At 37.5% G+C, this 19956-nt stretch overlaps 1 protein-coding gene across 1 annotated transcript in view; it reads right to left on the reverse strand.

Moving 5' to 3' along the window:
- ABL1 (ABL proto-oncogene 1, non-receptor tyrosine kinase) overlaps window positions 1-19956 on the reverse strand; it is a 215342-nt gene that overhangs the window by 62380 nt on the left and 133006 nt on the right. The gene's annotated exons all lie outside the window — the stretch shown is intronic.

Here is a 19956-nt window from a genome sequence, read left to right on the forward strand (position 1 = left end):
ACTCACATTCTCATCTCAAATCTAAAACTCTTTCCATCAATCCACAATGCCTCTCATTTGACTCATAAAATCTATGGTGTAACAGGTTTCTAGCATATGTTGGAGCATTTCCTTTTTAAATTGAAAACTTAAAGCTAAAACAGCAATCTGTTAACCTAAAAATGAAAACCAGCAACATCAGTTTAAAAATACTGATCACAGCATTCACATTAATGCATTAATTCATGATGTGGAGTGTCTGCTTTCTCAATAAATCTGAAACACTCTACTTCTTAAGTTGTCTTCATGTCATTCTGAGGTTTCTTCAAATCTCTGGCTTGGGAATGCTGCTGCAAAAGGAAGAATTCCACTCAAAATCTTATGCCAAAGCACATCCTATGTCTCAAGAATGCTGTTGAATAATGCAGAAATTCCAGTGGAATTACCTCTATTTGTGCCATTAATGCAGGCTAATTCAACGAATATCAGAGGGATGAATAAACAGTATGTTTGCTCTATTAAAGAAATCATGCTTTAATACTTTATAAGTATGTTCTAAATTATTTTATTCTTCTCAGACCTAGGATAGAGTTATGCACTATTCAAAACAGTAATAAGGCATGTAGGAAATAGAGGTTTAATAAACTGATAGCACAGGATAAAATAAGAAGCACTTCATATGATCTCAGACTTTTAAGTACTTTATTACATTTTGTATTTTTGTGTGGTTAATTACGTGAAAATTTGCCCTACTACCACTACCACCACTACTACTACTACCACCACCACCACCACCAAATAACACCATCAAATAACAATGTAATTTCTATTCTGTACAATAAAGCTTAAATATAATTACACATACACACAACCACCCAGTGAGGGATATAGTAACATACCCCCAATATGACAGATGCACTAAACCCTGAGGTTTATTTCTTTGTCTGATTAATTAGTCTGAAACTGAGGTTCAGAGAAATTAATGACTTGCTTGAGATCACCCAGCTACATAAGTACAGGAGTCAAGATTTAAGCCTAAGCCTCATGATTCCAGGTATAGTAGCCTTATCACAAGCAAGCTGCCTTCTCATTCTACTTCTTTGGGGAGTCATATCTTCTGGGCAATAAAGCATAATGCGCTGTACAGCAGCAAGAACATTATGGATTCAAAATACATTTGAACTAATAAAGAGTATACACAGAAATATACCTAACAGAAGTAAAATTCTTGATAGGCTCCAAATTTCCTTTTCTCTAATAATATATTTTTCTTTCTAAATGTCATTCACTATACCACAGCAGGAGGCCCATCACACGCTTCTCTTTTGCTGGATTCCAGTTTTAATTACTTTGGTTAGATACCAGGGTTGGGGAGAAGAGGGTAGCCTCATCTGCTACAAGGAACCCCCAGGGTCAGGAAACACTGACAGCCGCACCAGTCCCATGAAGCAAAGCAGTACTTGCGTACTGAGTATATTTTTTAGTCTATCTTGTAATGACTCAAACTTGGATAAATCTTCAGGGCATCATGCATATTAAGTAACAAGATCTTCAGTTATGCTTGCCAAAGAAAGCACACAAGAATTCAAGATTGGACTGGATATGGTTTGGAGGGTTAACACTAGTGTATATCATATAACCTATAATTACTTACCATTTTATATTTAAAGTGCTATATCACAAATCATGGGCTAATGCTGATAGGTGCTCATTAATAGGCATTTGTTACAGTATTAATTCATATCTTTGAAGATTATTAAAAAATGGATCTAAATCCTCTGCTGATACATATTATGCTTGTTACACATGCAGATACAGGTAAATACATAGTGTAATGAATGCAGAGGTGTCGAACTCAAACAGAAATGGGGGCCACTAAACCATAAGGATCCCTGCAGGCTGTATATGTTGACCTAGACAACTACATGTTAATATCATCTAAGTTGTTTTGAATTTTTATTTACTTTGTTAAATATTTCCCAATTACATTTTAAATTGGCTTGGGGGGGGGGGGAGTGTTCTAAGTTGCATTAACCAATAGGCCTTGTATTTTACACCCATGGAGAAGTAGAGAGAGTGCTGGACTTGGAATCTGGAACAACTGAGTTTGAGTCTTGCCTCAGACACTTCCTGGCTGTGTGACTACAGGCACTTCTCTCTCAAGCTCTGTTTCCTCATCTGTAAAACGAGGATAATAACAACACCTCCTTTCCAGGGTTGTTGTGAAGACCAAATGACATAAAATATGTAAAGTGCTCTGGAAATCTTAAATAGCTATATATGGATATACAATAATTGCTATTATTACTTGTAACAAAACTAACTTAAATGACTAATAGCCAGCTCCAATGTCAAATATGAAAAGTCGCAGTCAATATGCTATTATTCAGAAGAATACTGACATTATCTATGTGCCCAAATCGCTTCACATTAAGTCATAAAACTGTCATAAAACTATCAACTGACTTTCTTCATATTCCCTAGCATTTAGCACACAGCCTGGCACATAATAAATAATAAATGCTTGTTGCCTATCCGATTAATTAGTTTGAAAAAACATTCTGGGAACTTCCAAGAAATATTCAAACTCTCCACATGCTGCCCACTACCAAATCAATCCAAGCCATTCCACCTAGGTCTAGCTGGTTTGATCTTCCGCAGGTCATCTACAAATTACTGATGAACTGAAGGCAAAATTATAGCTAACTTTAATCTTTTCTAAGTATGAAGGCACACCCAAGAAGGACTTCTTCCAAATAAAGTCAGACAACACTGACTATGCTAACATTAATATCATAATGATACTGTAATGTATCTACTTTGAAAGCCACATTTTCTTTAAAAAAATTTTATTAATCTTTTGTTTTTATATATTAATACTATATAGATACCATACTATGTGGAGGTTAGAAGCCACACTTTACTTTTTAAAATAAATTTTCATTTATATCTTTTGTTTTTTATATCACTGACATTTTTGACTCCCAACTCCCTTCTCATGGAGTCATTTCTTATAGTAAATAATTTTAAAAGAGGAAGAAAAAAAAAGTTCCACAAAACAAACCAACATATTTTAAAATCTGGGTTATATGCTGAATTCCATCTCCTTAGGTCTACCTCTCCCCCACCACCCACCTCCCCACTCTTCTGCAAAGGAAGTAGGCAGATATGCCTTCTTTAATTCTTTAGGGCTAAATTTGGTCATTATGGTTTTATAGTATTCCATTTCAATTGCTTTGTTCTTTCTATTTATACACACACACACACATATAAAAATATTATATTATATTGCTTTCCTTGTCTGCTTACTCACTTTGCATTAACTCATAAGTCTTCCCATGTTTTTCTATATTCATCATGCTCATAGCTTCTCACAGCAGAGCGACACTCCATAATTCTCTCACACCACAATTTGTTTAGCGATTCCCCAATTGGTCACCTACTATTTCTAGTTCTTTGCTATCACAAAGAGCACTGTTATAACAACTTTGGTGTAAATAAGGTTTTCCCTTTTGCCACTGATTTCTTTCGAGTAGATGCCTAGCAGTGGCCTCTCAGTCAAAGCTAACGGACACTGCAATCATTTTCTTCGCACAATTATAAATTGCTTTCCATATAGTTGTATAAATTCAGTTATACCAACAATGCACAAGCATTGTTTGTATTTCTATGACCCCACAACAAAGACTATCCATCTTTTGTTATCTTTGACAATTTGATAGGTATGTGGTAAAACCTCAGGGTTGTTCTGATTTACATTTTCTTATTATAAATTATTTCACAGAATTATAAGATTTGGAGCTGGAAGAGACCTTAGAGACCATCAAGTCCAACCTTTTATTTTGCAAATGAGGAAAATGAGACACAGAGGCAGTAAGTGACTTTCCCAAGGTGATACAGCAACTGTCTGAGATGAGTTTTGAATTGAAGTCTTCCTGACTCTACATGTAGTGCTTTATCTACTTCTCTATGCTGCCTCTTAGAAACATTCTTTCATACAGTTGTTAATAGTCTGCAATCATTTTGAGAACAGTTTGTTCATATCCTTTGACCATTTACATATTGGTGATGGCTTATGGTCTTGTATCTTTCTATTAAATGTCTATATATCTTGAATATCAGACCTTTATCAAGAATGATGGTATCACAGGATCAAATATTTAGATATTTGATACAAAGATTTTTCTCCCAGTGGACCAATTAATTTCTTTCCTAGTTGCATTATTTTGTCCATATAAAAGCTTTTCAATGTCATGTAATCAAACTTATCTATTTTGTCTTTCATAATAACCTCTATCCTTATTTGCCTCCTAACGGTGTATGTGAACTGACACAGTATAAAGCGAGCAGAAGCCAAAAACAATGTAACAAGAACACTGTAAAAAGAAACAACTTTAAAGGACTTGAGAACTATGATCATCAATGAAATGACCAACCACAGTTCTAGGAGATTGCTGATGCGGCAAGCTACCCAACTGACAGAGTGATCATGGGCTGGCAAGACAGAATTTCTACCAGACCAGTTTCCAGTTTTCCTAGCAGTTCTTGTCAATTAAGAGTTCTTACTTAGGTCATTTATCTTTTCAGGTTTATCAAATACTGGGTTACTGAATTCCATTATTTCTAAATGTGAAGTCATGGGGTGGAGCCAAGATGGAGGAGTAGAAACAGGACTTCTGTGCAGCTCCAGCTTCCACCTCCTCCAATACATGTAAAATAAAATGACTCAAACAAACTTTAGAGCTACAGAACCTACACACTGAAAGAGAGAAACAAATCTCCCACTGAAGGAAGCCCAGCAGGCTGGCTGGAAGGGTCCATTGAAGCATGCTGGGAGCCAAGCCCAGTCCCGACTGAGATTGGTTTTAGCCCTAGGGCAGCCAAACCAGAGGTGGCTGGAGCAGACTGGAGAGTGGATCACCAGCAGCGGTGGCAGTTTCCAGACTTCCCAATCCACAAATGCCAAAGAACAAAGTAAAAGGTCAATGTGGAACTTTGTTCAAACGGGGAACATGATCTGGCTGCTACCCCTGGAGCGAGAAGCAGGGGAGGCACAGTGGCTGCAGCCACTGCCCCCAAAGGCTGCTTCCGGAACTCCTGGCCTGCAGACTGTAGGGGGCCCAAGCGACCACTCAGAGGGTAATAGCTCTTGCTGTGACTTGCTTGGATCTAGATCACAGTCTTGGGTAGTAGTCCTGGGATGTGTGACCAGTGAGCCAGAGCATGAGGGGGCTGTAGAGAGGGCACTCATCTAATAGCTCCGGCAGCTGCAAAAACCCCAGCTATTTGGGACACAGCTCTCTCCATTCTGGAAGCAGAGTTCTACTGTGGCAAAGAGCTCAAAAGTCAAGTAACTGGCTGCCAATATGAGCAAGCAATGGAAGTACAAACAGATGATAGACTCCTTTTGAGGGGACAAAAAGGATCCAGGAATGGAGTGGGAAGAAGACAGTGAAGTCAGAACTTCCGCATCAAAAGCCTCCAAGAAAAATATGAATTGGTTACAAGCCATAGAGGAGCTCAAGAAGGATTCTGAAAATCAAGTAAGAGAAGTGGAGGAAAAATTGGGAAGAGAAATGAGAATGATGCAAGAAAATCATGAAAAGCGAGTCAACAGCCTGCTAAAGGAGACCCCCCAAAATACTGAAGAAAATGACACCTTGGGGTGACTAAGTGGGGCAGTGAATAGAGCACCAGCCCTGGAGTCAGGAGGACCTGAGTTCAAATCTGGCTTTAGACAACATAAAACCAGCCATGTGACCTTGGGCAAGTCACTTAACCCCAATTGCCCTACCTTCCCCCCTCCAAAAAGCAAAAACAGAAAGAGAGAGAGAAAGAGGAAAGAAAGAAAGAAAGAAAGAAAGAAAGAAAGAAAGAAAGAAAGAAAGAAAGAAAGAAAGAAAGAAAGAAAGAAAGAAAGAAAGAAAGAAAGAAAGAAGGAAGGAAGGAAGGAAGGAAGGAAGGAAGGAAGGAAGGAAGGAAGGAAGGAAGGAAGGAAGGAAAGAAAGAAAGAAAGAAAGAAAGAAAGGAAGAAAGAAAGAAAGAAAGAAAGAAAGAAAGAAAGAAAGAAAGAAAGAAAATTACACCTAAAAAGTCTAAAAAATAGACCAAATCAAATGGCAAAAGAGGCCCAGGAAGCCAATGAGGAAAGGAATGCTTAAAAAAGCCAAATTTTCCAGATGGAAAAGGAATTTCAAAAACTCACTGAAGAGAATAACTCCTTCAAAATTAGATTGGAGCAATTGGAAGCTAATGACTTTATCAGAAATCAAGACACTATAAAATAGATCCAAAAAGATGAAAAAATTAGAAGGCAATGTGAAACATCTCACTGGAAAAACCACTGACCTGGAAAATAGATCCAGGAGAGATAATTTTAAAATTATTGGTCTACCTGAAAGTCATGGTCAAGAAGGGAGTCTAGACACCATCTTTCAAAAAATTATAGGTCAGTAGGGGCGGCCAGGTAGCACAGCGAGTAAGAGCACCGGCTCCAGTGTCCAGTGGCTCCACACTTAGCACCCACCCAGAAACACCTGGCCGTTTAACCTTGAGCAAGTCACTTAACCCCAACTGCTTAGGAGCGGCCAGGTGGCTCAGCGAGTAAGAGCACCGGCTCCAGTGTCGGGATGACCTGGATCAAATCTGGGCTCAGATACTCAGCACCACACCCAGAAATAACTGGCCGTGTAACCTTGAGCACGTTACTTAACCCCAATTGCTTTAAAAAAAAAAAAAAAAGAAATTATAGGGCAGAATTGCCCTGATATTCTGGAATTGGAGGGCAAAATAGAAATTGAAGGAGTTCACTGATCACCTATTGAAAAGGATCCTAAGAGGAAAACTCCTAGGAATATTGTAGCCAAATTCCAGAGTTCCCAGGTCAAGGAGAAAATATTGCAAGCAATCAGGAAGAAACAATTTTAGTATTGTGGAAACACAATCAGGATAACATAAGACCTAGCAGCTTCTATATTAAGGGATCGAAAGGCTTGGAATATGACATTCCAGAGGTCAAAGGAGATAGGACTAAAACCAAAAATCACCTACCCAGCAAAACTGAGTATAATGCTACAGGGAAAAAATATGGTCTTTAATGTAAAGTCATACTTTAAATAATATGTGGAAAATTCAAAAGGAGTTAAGAGTAAAGGAATTAAAATTATTAAATAGGCTTTCAGAGAAAAGACTGGAAGAACTGAGAATATTCGATCTTAAGAAGAAATGTATTCATTTACACCATCCTAGATAATTCTAACAATCAGAGTCACAATCTAAACTTAAAGAGATCACAGCACAGAGGTCATCTACTCCAACATGTATTCAAACAGAAATCCCATCCGTAGCATTCCCAACTTGTTGAAGAATTATGCAGTTCAGTAGAAAGATCAATGGATATACCCAGGAGATATGGCAATGGACAATGGCAATAGCTACATGTGTATCACTGTACAAGTGGCACAGGCCACCCCTCTGGGTTTCAGTCTCTTCACTGCCAAATTCCAATGACTAAAACTGATAGCCTTTTCTCCATTCTCATCCTTCTTGACCTGTATGCAACATCGGACAGTGGTAGTTCCTCTCTCTCTTCCTACTCTTTCTCCTCTAGGTGGCCATGACATTGCTCTCTCTCTTCATTCTCCTCTCTGTTGGACCAGTCCTCAGTCTCCTTTGCTGCTCGTTTATCTATTTAACACACCTTCACTGTGGGTGTATCTCTAGACTGTTCTGGGTCCTCTTCTATTTTCTGTCTCCACTCTACCTTGATGACCTCATCAGCTTCTAAGAATTTAATTATCATTTCTGCAGATGACTCCTGGAGTTTTACTCCTGGCCCCTTCCCTGAGCTCCAGTTGTTCATCTTTAACTATCTATTGGACATTTAAAGCTGGATATCCCATTAACATCTCAAACTCATCATGTCCAAACTAGAATACATTATCTTGACCCCCAGAACCCACTTCTTTCCCAAACTTTTTTGTTTCTATTGTGGAGGCCACTATTGTTCTACTCACCTAGCTTCCCAACTTTGCTATTCTCTCAACCCCTCTCTGTTGCTCAGCACACCCATCCAATTGGCTGACAATGCTTCCTGTTTTGATTTCCACATTTCTTGCATCCATTCTCTTTCCTCTATTTATTCAGCTACTGCCTGAGTTCAGGCCCTCATCACCTCTCACCAAGAATATTAACAGCAGCATTCTGACTGATTTCTCTGATGCAAGCCTCTTTCCACTTCACTCTATCCTCCACACAACCGACAAAATGATTTTCCTCGTGTCACTGCCCTGCTCCAATCATTCCTTACTGTCTCTAAGATCAAATATAAGCTTCTGCATGGCATTTGGAGCTCTTTACTACCTAACTCCAACCTACAATTTGAGCTTAAATCATTACCTCACCCAACAAACCCCTCATATTATAACTTCTCACAGCAAATGCCAACTCCACTGTTTGGCATTTAAAGCTATGAAACACTCTAGTCCCATTCTTTCTTTTCAGCATTATTACACATGACTTCCTTACTCTAGCCAAACTGGCTCTTAACAGTTTCTCATACAATACTCCATCTCTCATCTCCATGCCTTTTTACTGGCTGTCTCCCATGCCTACATGCACTACATCTGACTCTTAGAATCCCCCTTGTTTCCTTCAAAACTCAATTCAAGCACTATCTTCTACATCAAACTTTTTCTGACCTCCTCTTCTGCTCCCACCCCTATATCAGGGCTCTCCCTCCTTCAAAATGTATCAATTTATACAGAGTATCCCAAAAGCAGATGGCACAGTGAATAGACAGTACCAAGCCCAGAGTTAGGAAGACCAGAGTTCAAATCCATTCTCAGACACTTAACTAGCTGCGTGATCCTGGGCAAGTCACTTTATTGTTTACCTCAGTTTCCCTATATGTAAATGGTGACAATACTGGAACCTACCTCTCAAGGTTACTGTGAGGATCAAATGGGATAATAATTGTAAATGCTTAACACAGCATATGGAACATTTGTTTCAGTTATGTCTGACTTTGTATGACCCCATTTGGGGTTTCCTTAGCAAAAATACTGGAGTGGTTTGCCATTTCCTACTCCAGCTCATTTCACAAATGAAGAACAGGGTTAAGTGACTGGCCCAGGATCACATTGCTAGTGTCTGAGGCTATATTTGAACGCAGGAAGATGAGTCTTCTTGAATCTAGGCATGGCAAGCTATCCATTGTACCACCTACCCACCCCTGGCACAATTATTATCTTTGTATAATACATACTTTGTGTCATTTCATATAAGCCCCTTCAGCATAGAAATGGTTTCATTTTTGTCTTTATATCACCAACATCTAGCACAGTGCCTGACTCATCAGTAGATACTTAACAGATGCTTGTTGACTGATTTATCCATTCATCTATAAAATGGGGACAATTATAATTGCACTACAAATCTCACAGGATGTTCTGAGTATCAAGTGAGATAAGAATTATGGGAGCTCTCAGTAACTTTACAATTAAAGGGATGATTAAGTGCAGGATAAATATAAATAATTAACAGAGTGAAGGCACTAGAATTAAAAGGAATCAGGGAAAGACTCCCTGTAGAAGACAGGATTTTGGATGAGATTTGAAGGAAACCAAGAAGGTCAGTAGGCAAAGATGAGGAGGGAGAGTATTTCAGGGATGGGGGACATCCAGAGAAAATATTTGGAGCTGACAAATGGAGTGTCTTATTCATGAAACAGCCAGGAGGCCAGTCACTGGATCAAATGATATGTGGCAAGGAGTTAAGGTTATTAGAAGACAGGAAGGGGGTGGGAAGATAAAGTTACAAAGAGCTAGGAATGCCAAAGAAAGGAGTTTATATTTGATCCTGAAGGTGATAGGGAGCCACATGAGTTTATTAAAGAGAGAGGGTGAAGTGGTTAGACCTGTACCTTTGGCAGGTAAATTGGAGGATGGACTGGAGTGGGTAGAGAAAACTGTGGCAGGCAGACCAAGCAGCAGGTTATTGTAATAGTTCAGGCATGAGGTCATGAGGGCCTGCACCAAGGTGATGGCAGTGTCAGCAAAGAGAACTGGGACTATTACCCTGTCTCATATTTCTAGGTAGACTAAAAAGCTCACCGAGGGCTGACCACACCAGGGTTTTGTACCTTGCCCAGCAGGATTAATAAACAGGAAGGTTCATTAAGATCATCTGATAGTCCAATCCCCTCATTTTATAGACGAGGAAATCAAGACCCTGAAATAGAGACACCCCCCTCCAAACACACACACACACACAGATAATTTATACAATAATAATATTATTGTAAAGAAAAACAACTCTGAGAGACTTATGAACTTTAATTAACACAATGACCAATCACAAGACCACAGGATTTTGTCAAACATGCTACCCACCTCCTGATAAATAAAGGATGGAACTAGAGTGAAAATCAAGAGTTTATTGTTTTGGGGGTTCTTTGGGACATGGCCAATGTGGGAATTTGTTTTGCCTGACTATACATGTTTGCAACAAGGGTTTTGTTTTATTGATTTCTCAATGTTGGTGGAAGTGGGAAAGGTTAGAAGAAAAGAATTAAGAGTTTAAAATAAAATTGAGTGGGGGAGGGGGAAGGTAGTGTGAGGATTTGTTGTCTGAATTTATTAAGAATAGTAAACTTCTAATGTATGATTCTAGATAAATGATTGTGTCTTTCTAGGTATCCAGGAGGTGCTAATTTTTTGGAGCCTATATTGGAACTTCTACTGTATAATCATCACCAGTCAATAAATTCAGACTCCTTAAAAATAATCTTTTTGTAATTTCTAATAGCAATGATTTGATTCTGATCACCTTTCCATTTCTATAAACAAATATGCATGACTTAGATATTTATTTAATACTTTTTTGCCAATATACTGCTGGTTGTATTTATGTGGATGTTATCTATATGGATTTATGAGGATGTTATCTATATGGAGCACCATATGTATTCCCCTCCTGGATCTCAGTCCTTTTATAAGTGCTATCCAGAGATAAAACACTTTTGGTTCCATTTCACAAACCCAATCTCATATACCTATTATCAGTCTTTATTATTGCCTAATGAAGTAAGATCTGTTGGTCCCAAAAATATTTCTGTAAAAATATTTTAACCCATCTATTACATGCTCTGAGAACATTCTTTAATCCTTTTCCTCCTTTTTGATGAATTGTTAGACTATCATAGCCTTAGGATAAGTCATGGGGTTCATTAAAATTTAATGATTTTTGCTTGCACACCTTCTAGATCCATTGTAGTCTCTTCTATTATGACAAAAGTATCTGGTAAGACTGTTATTTTGTAGAGGTTAATTGCTCTAAATGTCTTTTTCCTATAAAGGTTTAACTTCAGAATGTCAGTCAGTACCTCAACATAAAAGGCCTCAGCTTCCTCCTGGAGAGTTTTATGCTTGATGTGTCTTACCTGGAGAAGACCAAGGTATTTGTAACCATTTTCATCTATGGTTCAATTTGACCTTCAGATTTAAACTCAAGGTTGTTTTGCCTCTATTTTCCCTTGATGCACATTAAGAATTCTCTACTTGCTAGGTCTAAATAATATTATGATGTTGTTTTATAAAGTTTCTTTGAAATGCAGTAACTTTAATCTGCTTTTCAGCAGTGTGTATAACATGATGTCAATGAGATACGTCAGGTGACTAATATGGTATTTTCTAAAGATCCCTCTTTGACTTGAAAGGTATACTTAGTTTTATTCAGAAATGATGGTGATGATGATGATGGATTTAAAGTTAGGTAGAATTGGGGGGGGGGGGTTAAATGGTCTCCCTGGAAGATCACAGGATCACAGATTTAGACCACAAAGGGACCTCAGAGGCCATCTAGTCCAATAACCTCATTTTATAGATAAAGAAACACCTAGCTGGTGAAGTGACTTGCCCAGAGGTAGGGACTGAGTTCAGGTCCTCAGACTACAAAGCTAGTACTGTTTCCACTGCTTCATTTTATATCAACTTTTGCTGACATTGTAGTGGTGGTGGCAATTTTTAAATCAAGAACAATTTTCCAAATGGATATCAAATACACTAATTATTGGATCTATTATATATATTTGTAGTACATGACTAAGCCATGAATGTGGAATTGAGTCAAAGGCAGCAGCAATCAATTACTATGATGTAAATGTTATGATGCCTTTCAGTAGCCTGTTCAATAAATCACCAAATCATTAATAAGTTGTTCTTTACATGTAACTCTGGGATTTTTTGGCATATTCTTTCTCCTCTTTAGCCAATATATTGTTTTCTTATAATGTTTACAGACTTTTTTTTTAGTGTTACAAGCTGTAAATGCTTTGTGAAAAGTATATAAACATGTACTTTGGCCCATATTTGGAAGGTCACTAGTGTTCTCATCTTTTGATGAGATAATTTTGGTAATAAATATATGCTGCCTTCTGTAAAAAAAAAAAAAAAAGATGAGATCAGCCTTGAATTTGAAAGGAAGAAGTAAGCCCTTTGCTAGTAATTAATGGGCCATAGAAACCACTTACTTGAGTTAATAACTCTGGATCCTATTCAGACCCATACCTTTTTAGTTTTATAGAGAAGCTGCTTTACAAAGTAGTTCTTCAGTTATTTCCCTTGACAAAAATGTTTTCTGGTTCATTATAATAATAGTGCACACTTTCTTGTTTTTTGTTTGATTCAACTTACATTTTTGTTATATTAGACTTCTTACAAGCATATGCATGACAAGAATTACCATATCCTCCTCCTGGGGGGCTTTCTATCTTAACTGATCTCTTTGCTTCTCAAGTAAAAATTTTTATTTAATTTGTTGTTGTTTGCATTAACATCCAGTGTTGCTATAAATTTTTTATTTTTGCTTTCAATTGCTCATAAAGGGAATCTATAATTTCTCATATATTTGTTTTCCAAATTCTGTTTCACACATTTCTTTTTTGTTTCCTTTAACAGAGCAACACAGAATTCATGTTTTCTCTTGCATGTACTGGAAAGATACTGAGGTATTGTTCCACTGTCTATTCACAGATTTCAATAGATCTCTCAATTAGCTTTTGCCAAAATGATGTTTGCCAACTGCTCTTAAGAATATTCCTTGATAGCACCAACTTTCCTCTTATGGTTCTTTCCATGGCAGCAATCACAGCATACACTTCTGAGTGCAGGTCCTGAATGTTTTTATACTGTGTGTCAAATATTATGGGAGAATGCATTTTTCATAATGGTTATACCAGCTTTTAAAAATTAATTTATTCTAGCAAGTTGGGTTATTAGTTGGATTCATGCTCTCAAACCTAAAAAGGGCTTTAAGAAATTCCAGCCCGGGGTGGCTAGGTGGTGCAGTGAATAGAGCACCAGCCCTGGAGTCAGGAGGACCTGAGTTCAGATGCAGCCTCAGACACTTAACACAAAAACTAGTCATGTGACCTTGGGCAAGTCACTTAACCCCAACTGCCCTACCTTCCCCCCTCCAAAAAGCAAAAAAATAAAAAATTAGTCAAAATCTGAACCCGTGTTTTGTGATTACAAATCCAATACCCTTTTCATTATATCAGTTTCCAAATATGCAATTATGTCAGTAGTTGGGTGACATTTTAATTCTACCAGGTACAAAGAAGAATAAAAAAATTTACTGATATCCCAACTCTGCCACTTACTCCTTGTGAAATCCTGACAAATCACTGAACCTCTCACTCTAAGCCTTTGTTTTTCATTTGCAGAATGAAAAGTTTCAAGGAGATAACAACTAGATCTATAATCCTACTGTGTTTGTCTCCTGGCTCCAACATTTATTGAGCAGTGCAAGAGAATGAAAGAGGGGAGAAGATGCAAAGAGAAGAAACCAGGTATCTTAGAATTCTAGTTATTTTTATAATCTCTTTGTTCTATATTCCTAGCATGGGCAAGCATCATAACAAAACACTAACAATCAGGGAACAAGCATACTAATTTCAAATGCAAATTTCAAGGAAGAAATCACATTTAATATTAAAAGAGAGGACCAGATAGGCCAAAATACTGAACACACATTATCACAGAACCTTAAGAGTTAGAAGGGACCTTAAAGATCATATAATCTATATCTTAACAAGCACACCCCCTATAACATACCCAACAAGTAGTCATTCACTTTGCTCAAAGACCTTCAGTGAAAAAAATCCTTTATATGAACAAATAATTCTCAAAAGAATTGCAAAATATTTACAACACAAAAAAATTCCAAATCATTAATAGTAAGAAAAATGAAAATCAAAACAACCCTGAGGTTTTACCTCAATCCATGCAAATTGGCAAAAATGATGAAAAAAGGCAACAGTCAATATTAGAAGTGTTATAGAGTAACAGGCATATTAAAGCATTGTTAGTGGAGCTATGAAATGGTACAATCATCTTGGAAAGTAATTACACAAATAAAGTAACTAAAATGTCCATACCCTTTGAACCAGAAACTCCATTACTGGGCATATATCCAAGGAAGCCATCAATAAGAAAAAAAAAATCCCCATATATTCCAAAATATTTATAGCAGCACTTTTTGTGACAGCTAAGAATAGGGAACAAAGTATCAATTGTGGAATGGCTAAATAAATTATGGTACATGCATGTAATGAAAAATTTATTTTTGGGGCAGCCAGGTAGCATAGCGAGTAAGAGCACCAGCTCCAGTGTCGGGATAACCTGGGATTGAATCTGGGCTCAGACACTCAGCACCACACCCAGAAACACCTGGCCGTGTAACCTTGAGCAAGTTGCTTAACCCCAATTGCTTAGGGGCAGCCAGGTGGCTCAGAGAGTTAAGAGCACCGGCTCCAGTGCTGGGATGACCTGGAGATCGATTCCCAGGCTCAGACACACAGCACCACACCCAGAAAGAACTGGCCATGTAACCTTGAGCAAGTTATTTAACCCCGATTGCTTAAAAAAAAATTAAAAAATTTATTTTTGCTGTAAGTAATGATGAATATGATGACTATAGAGAAGTATGGAAAGATCTATATGAAGTGATACAGAGTGAAGTAAGCAGAGCCAAGGAAAACAATATGCACAGTAACTACAACAATATTAGTGGAAAGAATAACACACCAAAACATCAACAGTAAATATAAGAAAAATTATAAATATCAAGCAGGACTGGAAAGGAGAAGTATGAGAAGACACCCCCAACCAATCCCCTTTGTGGCAGTGGAGGTCCACAGATGCTGCCCATTGCCCATGTTTTCACATGTTTTCAATGCAGCAGCAATCAGCTGTGCTGATTTTTTTTTTGGGGGGGGGGTGTCTTTTAAAAAATACTATTCATATAGGATGGCTCCCTGGGAGGGAAGGAGAGAATAATGTAAAATAACTGTGGTGAGATAGGAAACAGAAAATTCAATTAAAACTTTGTAAAAAGAAAGAAAGAGAATCCTTTATCTCCAAGGCAAGCCATTGCACTTTTGGAAATATCTATTAGTTCATTTCATCAAGAATAAATATGCCTCTTTGGAAATCCCACCCATTTCTACTAGTTCTGTTCTCTGGGATTAAGAACAAATTTAATCTCTCATTCACAGAACAGCCTTTCAAACAGTCAAGACAGCTCCATGCCCCACATCTATATCTTCTCTTCTCCAAATATTCTCACTTCCTTCACCTGATACTCATACAGCATGGTCTCTATCTCCCTCACTACCCAGGTTACCCCTCAACCCTCCCTGACATACCAAAAGGTTAATATCCCACCCAAAAGTCTGATCCCTCTAAAAATGAAATCAGGTCTGCATCAGAGAGTAAATTAGTTTACCTGAAGCCCTTAATAAGTATGGATTCTATTTAAACCCACTACTTTCCATTATGATATAAAATGATTATTATTTCCATTACTGATTTCCATTACTTACTAGTAAAATGCTAGGACCCAAACTGGATACCTAACATGTGGTGAAAAACAAAGTACAACCAAAATTATCACTTCTTTCATTTTTGGATACCGTCTCTCTCTTTTTTTTTTAAGCAACTGGGGTTAAGTAACTTGCTCAAGGTTACACGGACAGTTATTTCTGGGTGTGGTGCTGAGTATCTGAGCCCGGATTTGATCCCCAGGTCACCCCGACTCTGGGGCCAGGGCTCTTGCTCACTGTGCCACCTGGCATCCCCTGGATACTGTCTCTCTTAATGCAATCTAAGAATGCATTGGTTTTTTTCTTTTCCTTCGCTTACTAGTTATACAATTTATTAACAGTGTAACAAATAATACAAAGACATATTTAAATATTTTAACAGTGTATCACAGTGAGAAAAATGATAGCTAAAATACCCTCCAACTATCTTCAGCTACCGATTTCAAATCTGGGGAGGCAGTCCCATCATTCAACTCTGTCAAAATCAAAGTCATAATCTCTCAAAAATTTTCTTCATAATGTTTCTTTACAACACAGGAGTTAAATGCCCCTCCAAAAAAACGTCTCATTAGACTCTCTTCTTGACAGCTAACTAAACTGGCAACTAGGCAGCTCAGTGGATAGAGCTCGGCGACTGGAGTCAGAAGATCTGAGTTCAAATCCAACCTCACACTCAATAGCTATGTGACCCTGAGCAAGTCACTTAACTATTGTTTGCCTCAGTTTCCTAATCTGTAAAATGGGGATAATAATAGCATCTATGTCAGGGTTTTTTGTGAGGATCAAATGATATAATTGTAAAGTGCCTAGCACAGTACCTAGCACATAAGTGCTATATATAAATGTTAGTTGTTGTTATTATCATTATTATTACTCTTTCAAAGAAGTCCTCAGCTCTCTGTATCCTCACACAGTGCCTCTCCAGCTGTCACACTTAATAGGAATGACATTTAAACTTCCAGTTTTCTTACAGACTCCTCACAAATGATAATTTTTTTTTAAATTTTCACTCAACAAAATTTATTTTCTTTAACTCCTAACTTCCACTCAATTTGAAAAGAAAACAATCCCTTTAAACAAAGATGCATAGTCAAGGGGAATAATTTCCCACATTGGCTATAGCCAAAAAATGTTGCATTCTGCACCTTAAGTCTATTACCTCTCTGTCAGAGGATGGGCGACATTCTTCATCACCAGCTGTCTGGAGTCATGGTTGGTCACCACATTGATCAGAATTCTTAAGTTTTTCAAAGCTGTACAATGTTGTTGTTCTGGTTCTGTCTGATTAGTTCATACAAGTCTTCCCAGGTTCTCTGAAATCATTTCATCTTTTCTGACAGAATAATAGTATTCCATTACACTTATATAATACAAATTGTTTAGTTATTTCCCAATTGATCGATAAGGGCTGCTATATTCTTTTTTAAAGCAATCGGGGTTAAGTAACTTGCTCAAGGTTACACGGCCAGGTGTTTCTGGGTGGGTGCTAAGTGTCTGAGCCCAGATTTGATCCCTAGGTCATCCCAACACTGGAGCCGGTGCTCTTACTCGCTGTGCTACCTGGCCGCCCCAGGGCTGCTATATTTTTATACCTATGAATCCTTTGCTTCCATATTTAAATCTCTTTGGGATGGCCTAATGGTGTTATTGCTGGGTCATGCCCTCACTTTTTCTGATTGCAATATCATAGCACTGACTCATAATTAGCTTTCATTCTGGAAAATACCCCTCAACTTTTTGGTACAAAGTTTCATCCAGGTATACCTCTGCCAGTCTGTATTTGTTGAACTGATTTTTAAAAAAACAAAACACTTTAACCAGAGTTTTACATTTATCCTTATTAAAATTTTGTCTCTATAGTTGATCTTTTTACTATGTAGCTAAAGTATATTTCTTTCCCTTGCAATCACTGGGACTGCTACTAAATTGTGAAATATCTCAAAGGTATCAGATCAATGTTTCCTAAAGTTTTTTCTGGACATTGCAGAATACTCTCTAGAGTTTACATGGAGGTCCTTAAAGGGCTGAGGGTTCTGCTAGGAAAAAGCAAGTAGTAAAGTTAGAAGAGAGAGATCCATCACAAATTAAAATGCCAGAAATGAAAGCTACAGATACCAAATGAATATATATTCAGAAAAGACTGAAACAAAGGCCAAAAAATATTTAGGGGACCAAGAAAAAAAATGTTATCGAGAAACAAACACTAGCCACAGGAATGAAAGCACTGAAAACTGAAGAATACAGGCCTTTCAGTCCTTTGGTAAGGGTTTAGGAACCAAAGCCAAATGGGAAAAGTGAAGCACAATCCATTTACTGGGTACTTTTGTACTGAAAGCTGGGGCCAAGGGGTTTCATTGCCTTTTAGATAACACTACTTCAGAACAAAGTCCTTTGGCTATTTGAGTAGTTAAAGCCTTAGGATAAGTCCCCAAAAGAGAAGACAGAGTTGTCTTATGGCAAATCTTACTCTTTATTAAGTTTTGTTATAGTGAGATTTTACCATATTATTTTTCAACTACTGAAAAAACAAATGGGGTGACAATTTACTGAGATCTAGATGACAAGAACATGAGGTTATGTGAAATCATTAATATTTGTCAAAAACTGTAGGCCCCAAACCAAGATATTCATGTTGGTAAGAGAAGAAACAACTAACCTCTATATTCTAAAATAAAATCACTATAATATGACTTGAAATTAGAAAATACACAAGCAGTAATTTTTAATGGTCTTTATAATATCTGCATTTAAAGCAATGGTTTTTCATATATGTATCTATATTCCTGACCCCTTACTTCAGTCAAATTTTGAAATGAATGCCAAAGAATTTCAAGAAATCAGTTAAGTTTTTGGTTGATGTTGCTGCTGTTTAAATCAAAATCTAGTACCTAGATTGAAAAGTCCACAAAATAAAGAATTTTTTAAAACTGCAGTGTACTTGGGAAATCCTAGAAAATGAAATATGTAACTGTAGCAACAAAACTGATATTTTAAGGGAGCTGTGTAGTCAACAATAGTCAACAAGTATTTATTATGCACTTACTATGCAACAGGAACTATATTAAGCACTGTGAATACAAAAAAAAAGTGAAAAATATGGTTCCTGCCCTCAAAGAGTTTATATTTGAATGGAAACAACATGCGAAAAACTGAACATACAAAATACACACAGAAAGACAATCTAATATCACAAGGTACACACTTGGGGAATTCAGGAGAGGAAACTGATAGAAAAGGTCTCTTGTAGAAGGTGCAATTTAATCTGAGCCTTGAAAGAAGTCAAGGGGTTCAGGTAAGAAGAGAAAACATTCCAGGTATGGGGGACAGTAAGGGTAAAGGACACAGAGTAAGGAGATGGAGTGTCCTGTGCAAGAAATTACAAGATCAGTATAACCAGACTGCAGAATACAGGGAGAGGAGTAAGAAGTTTAATAAAAGTAATGACACAAAGTTGTAAAAGGCTTCAAAAGGAAAAATGATGAAAAGGCATATTTTTCAAACAAATACCTCACTAGAATTCACCCCTCCCCTCCCCCCCAAAAAAACCCTAGCATATAAATTTATGGTATCTGACTTTTCAAGTTCTGTAGATTTAGAACTGGTAAGAAAATGGTTAATTTTTTTTCCATTCAAGACTAAAGGAATCTGCCAAAGCAGAAGACCAGGCCTGAGAGATCACATTACACTGGAGGAGGGGAATGGGGTGCAGGGGAAGGGCTGAAAGGGAAAAGAAAACAAGTATTCTGAACGTCAGCACCGAGAGAGACCCAGCAGGGACCAGGAGGGACATGGAGGAGCCGACATTTGTCCAAGTTATCTCCAGGGCAGTTGAAATGGACTGAAAAAGTATCTATGCATGACTCTCGTTTTATTCAAATACCCTCAGCAGCAGAGTTAAATGAATATCTTGGTGAATTGTAAAAGGTCTTGAGAAGTAATTTTAAAGTTTTTAAAAGCCTGTGCCTTCAAAATATCCAATTCCAATTTGTTTTTGTTGTCAAGGTTTAAAACAAACACATATAAGGCCTGACTGTCCACCCTTGACATGTTCAACAGTAGCATTAAGTCTAAGAGAAGCAAAGGCACAGATGACA

This window comes from Petaurus breviceps, unplaced genomic scaffold (genome assembly GCF_028583685.1).
Source record: "Petaurus breviceps papuanus isolate PSGF00001 unplaced genomic scaffold, PetGlider_PUasm1.0 90779, whole genome shotgun sequence".
NCBI lineage: Eukaryota > Metazoa > Chordata > Mammalia > Diprotodontia > Petauridae > Petaurus > Petaurus breviceps.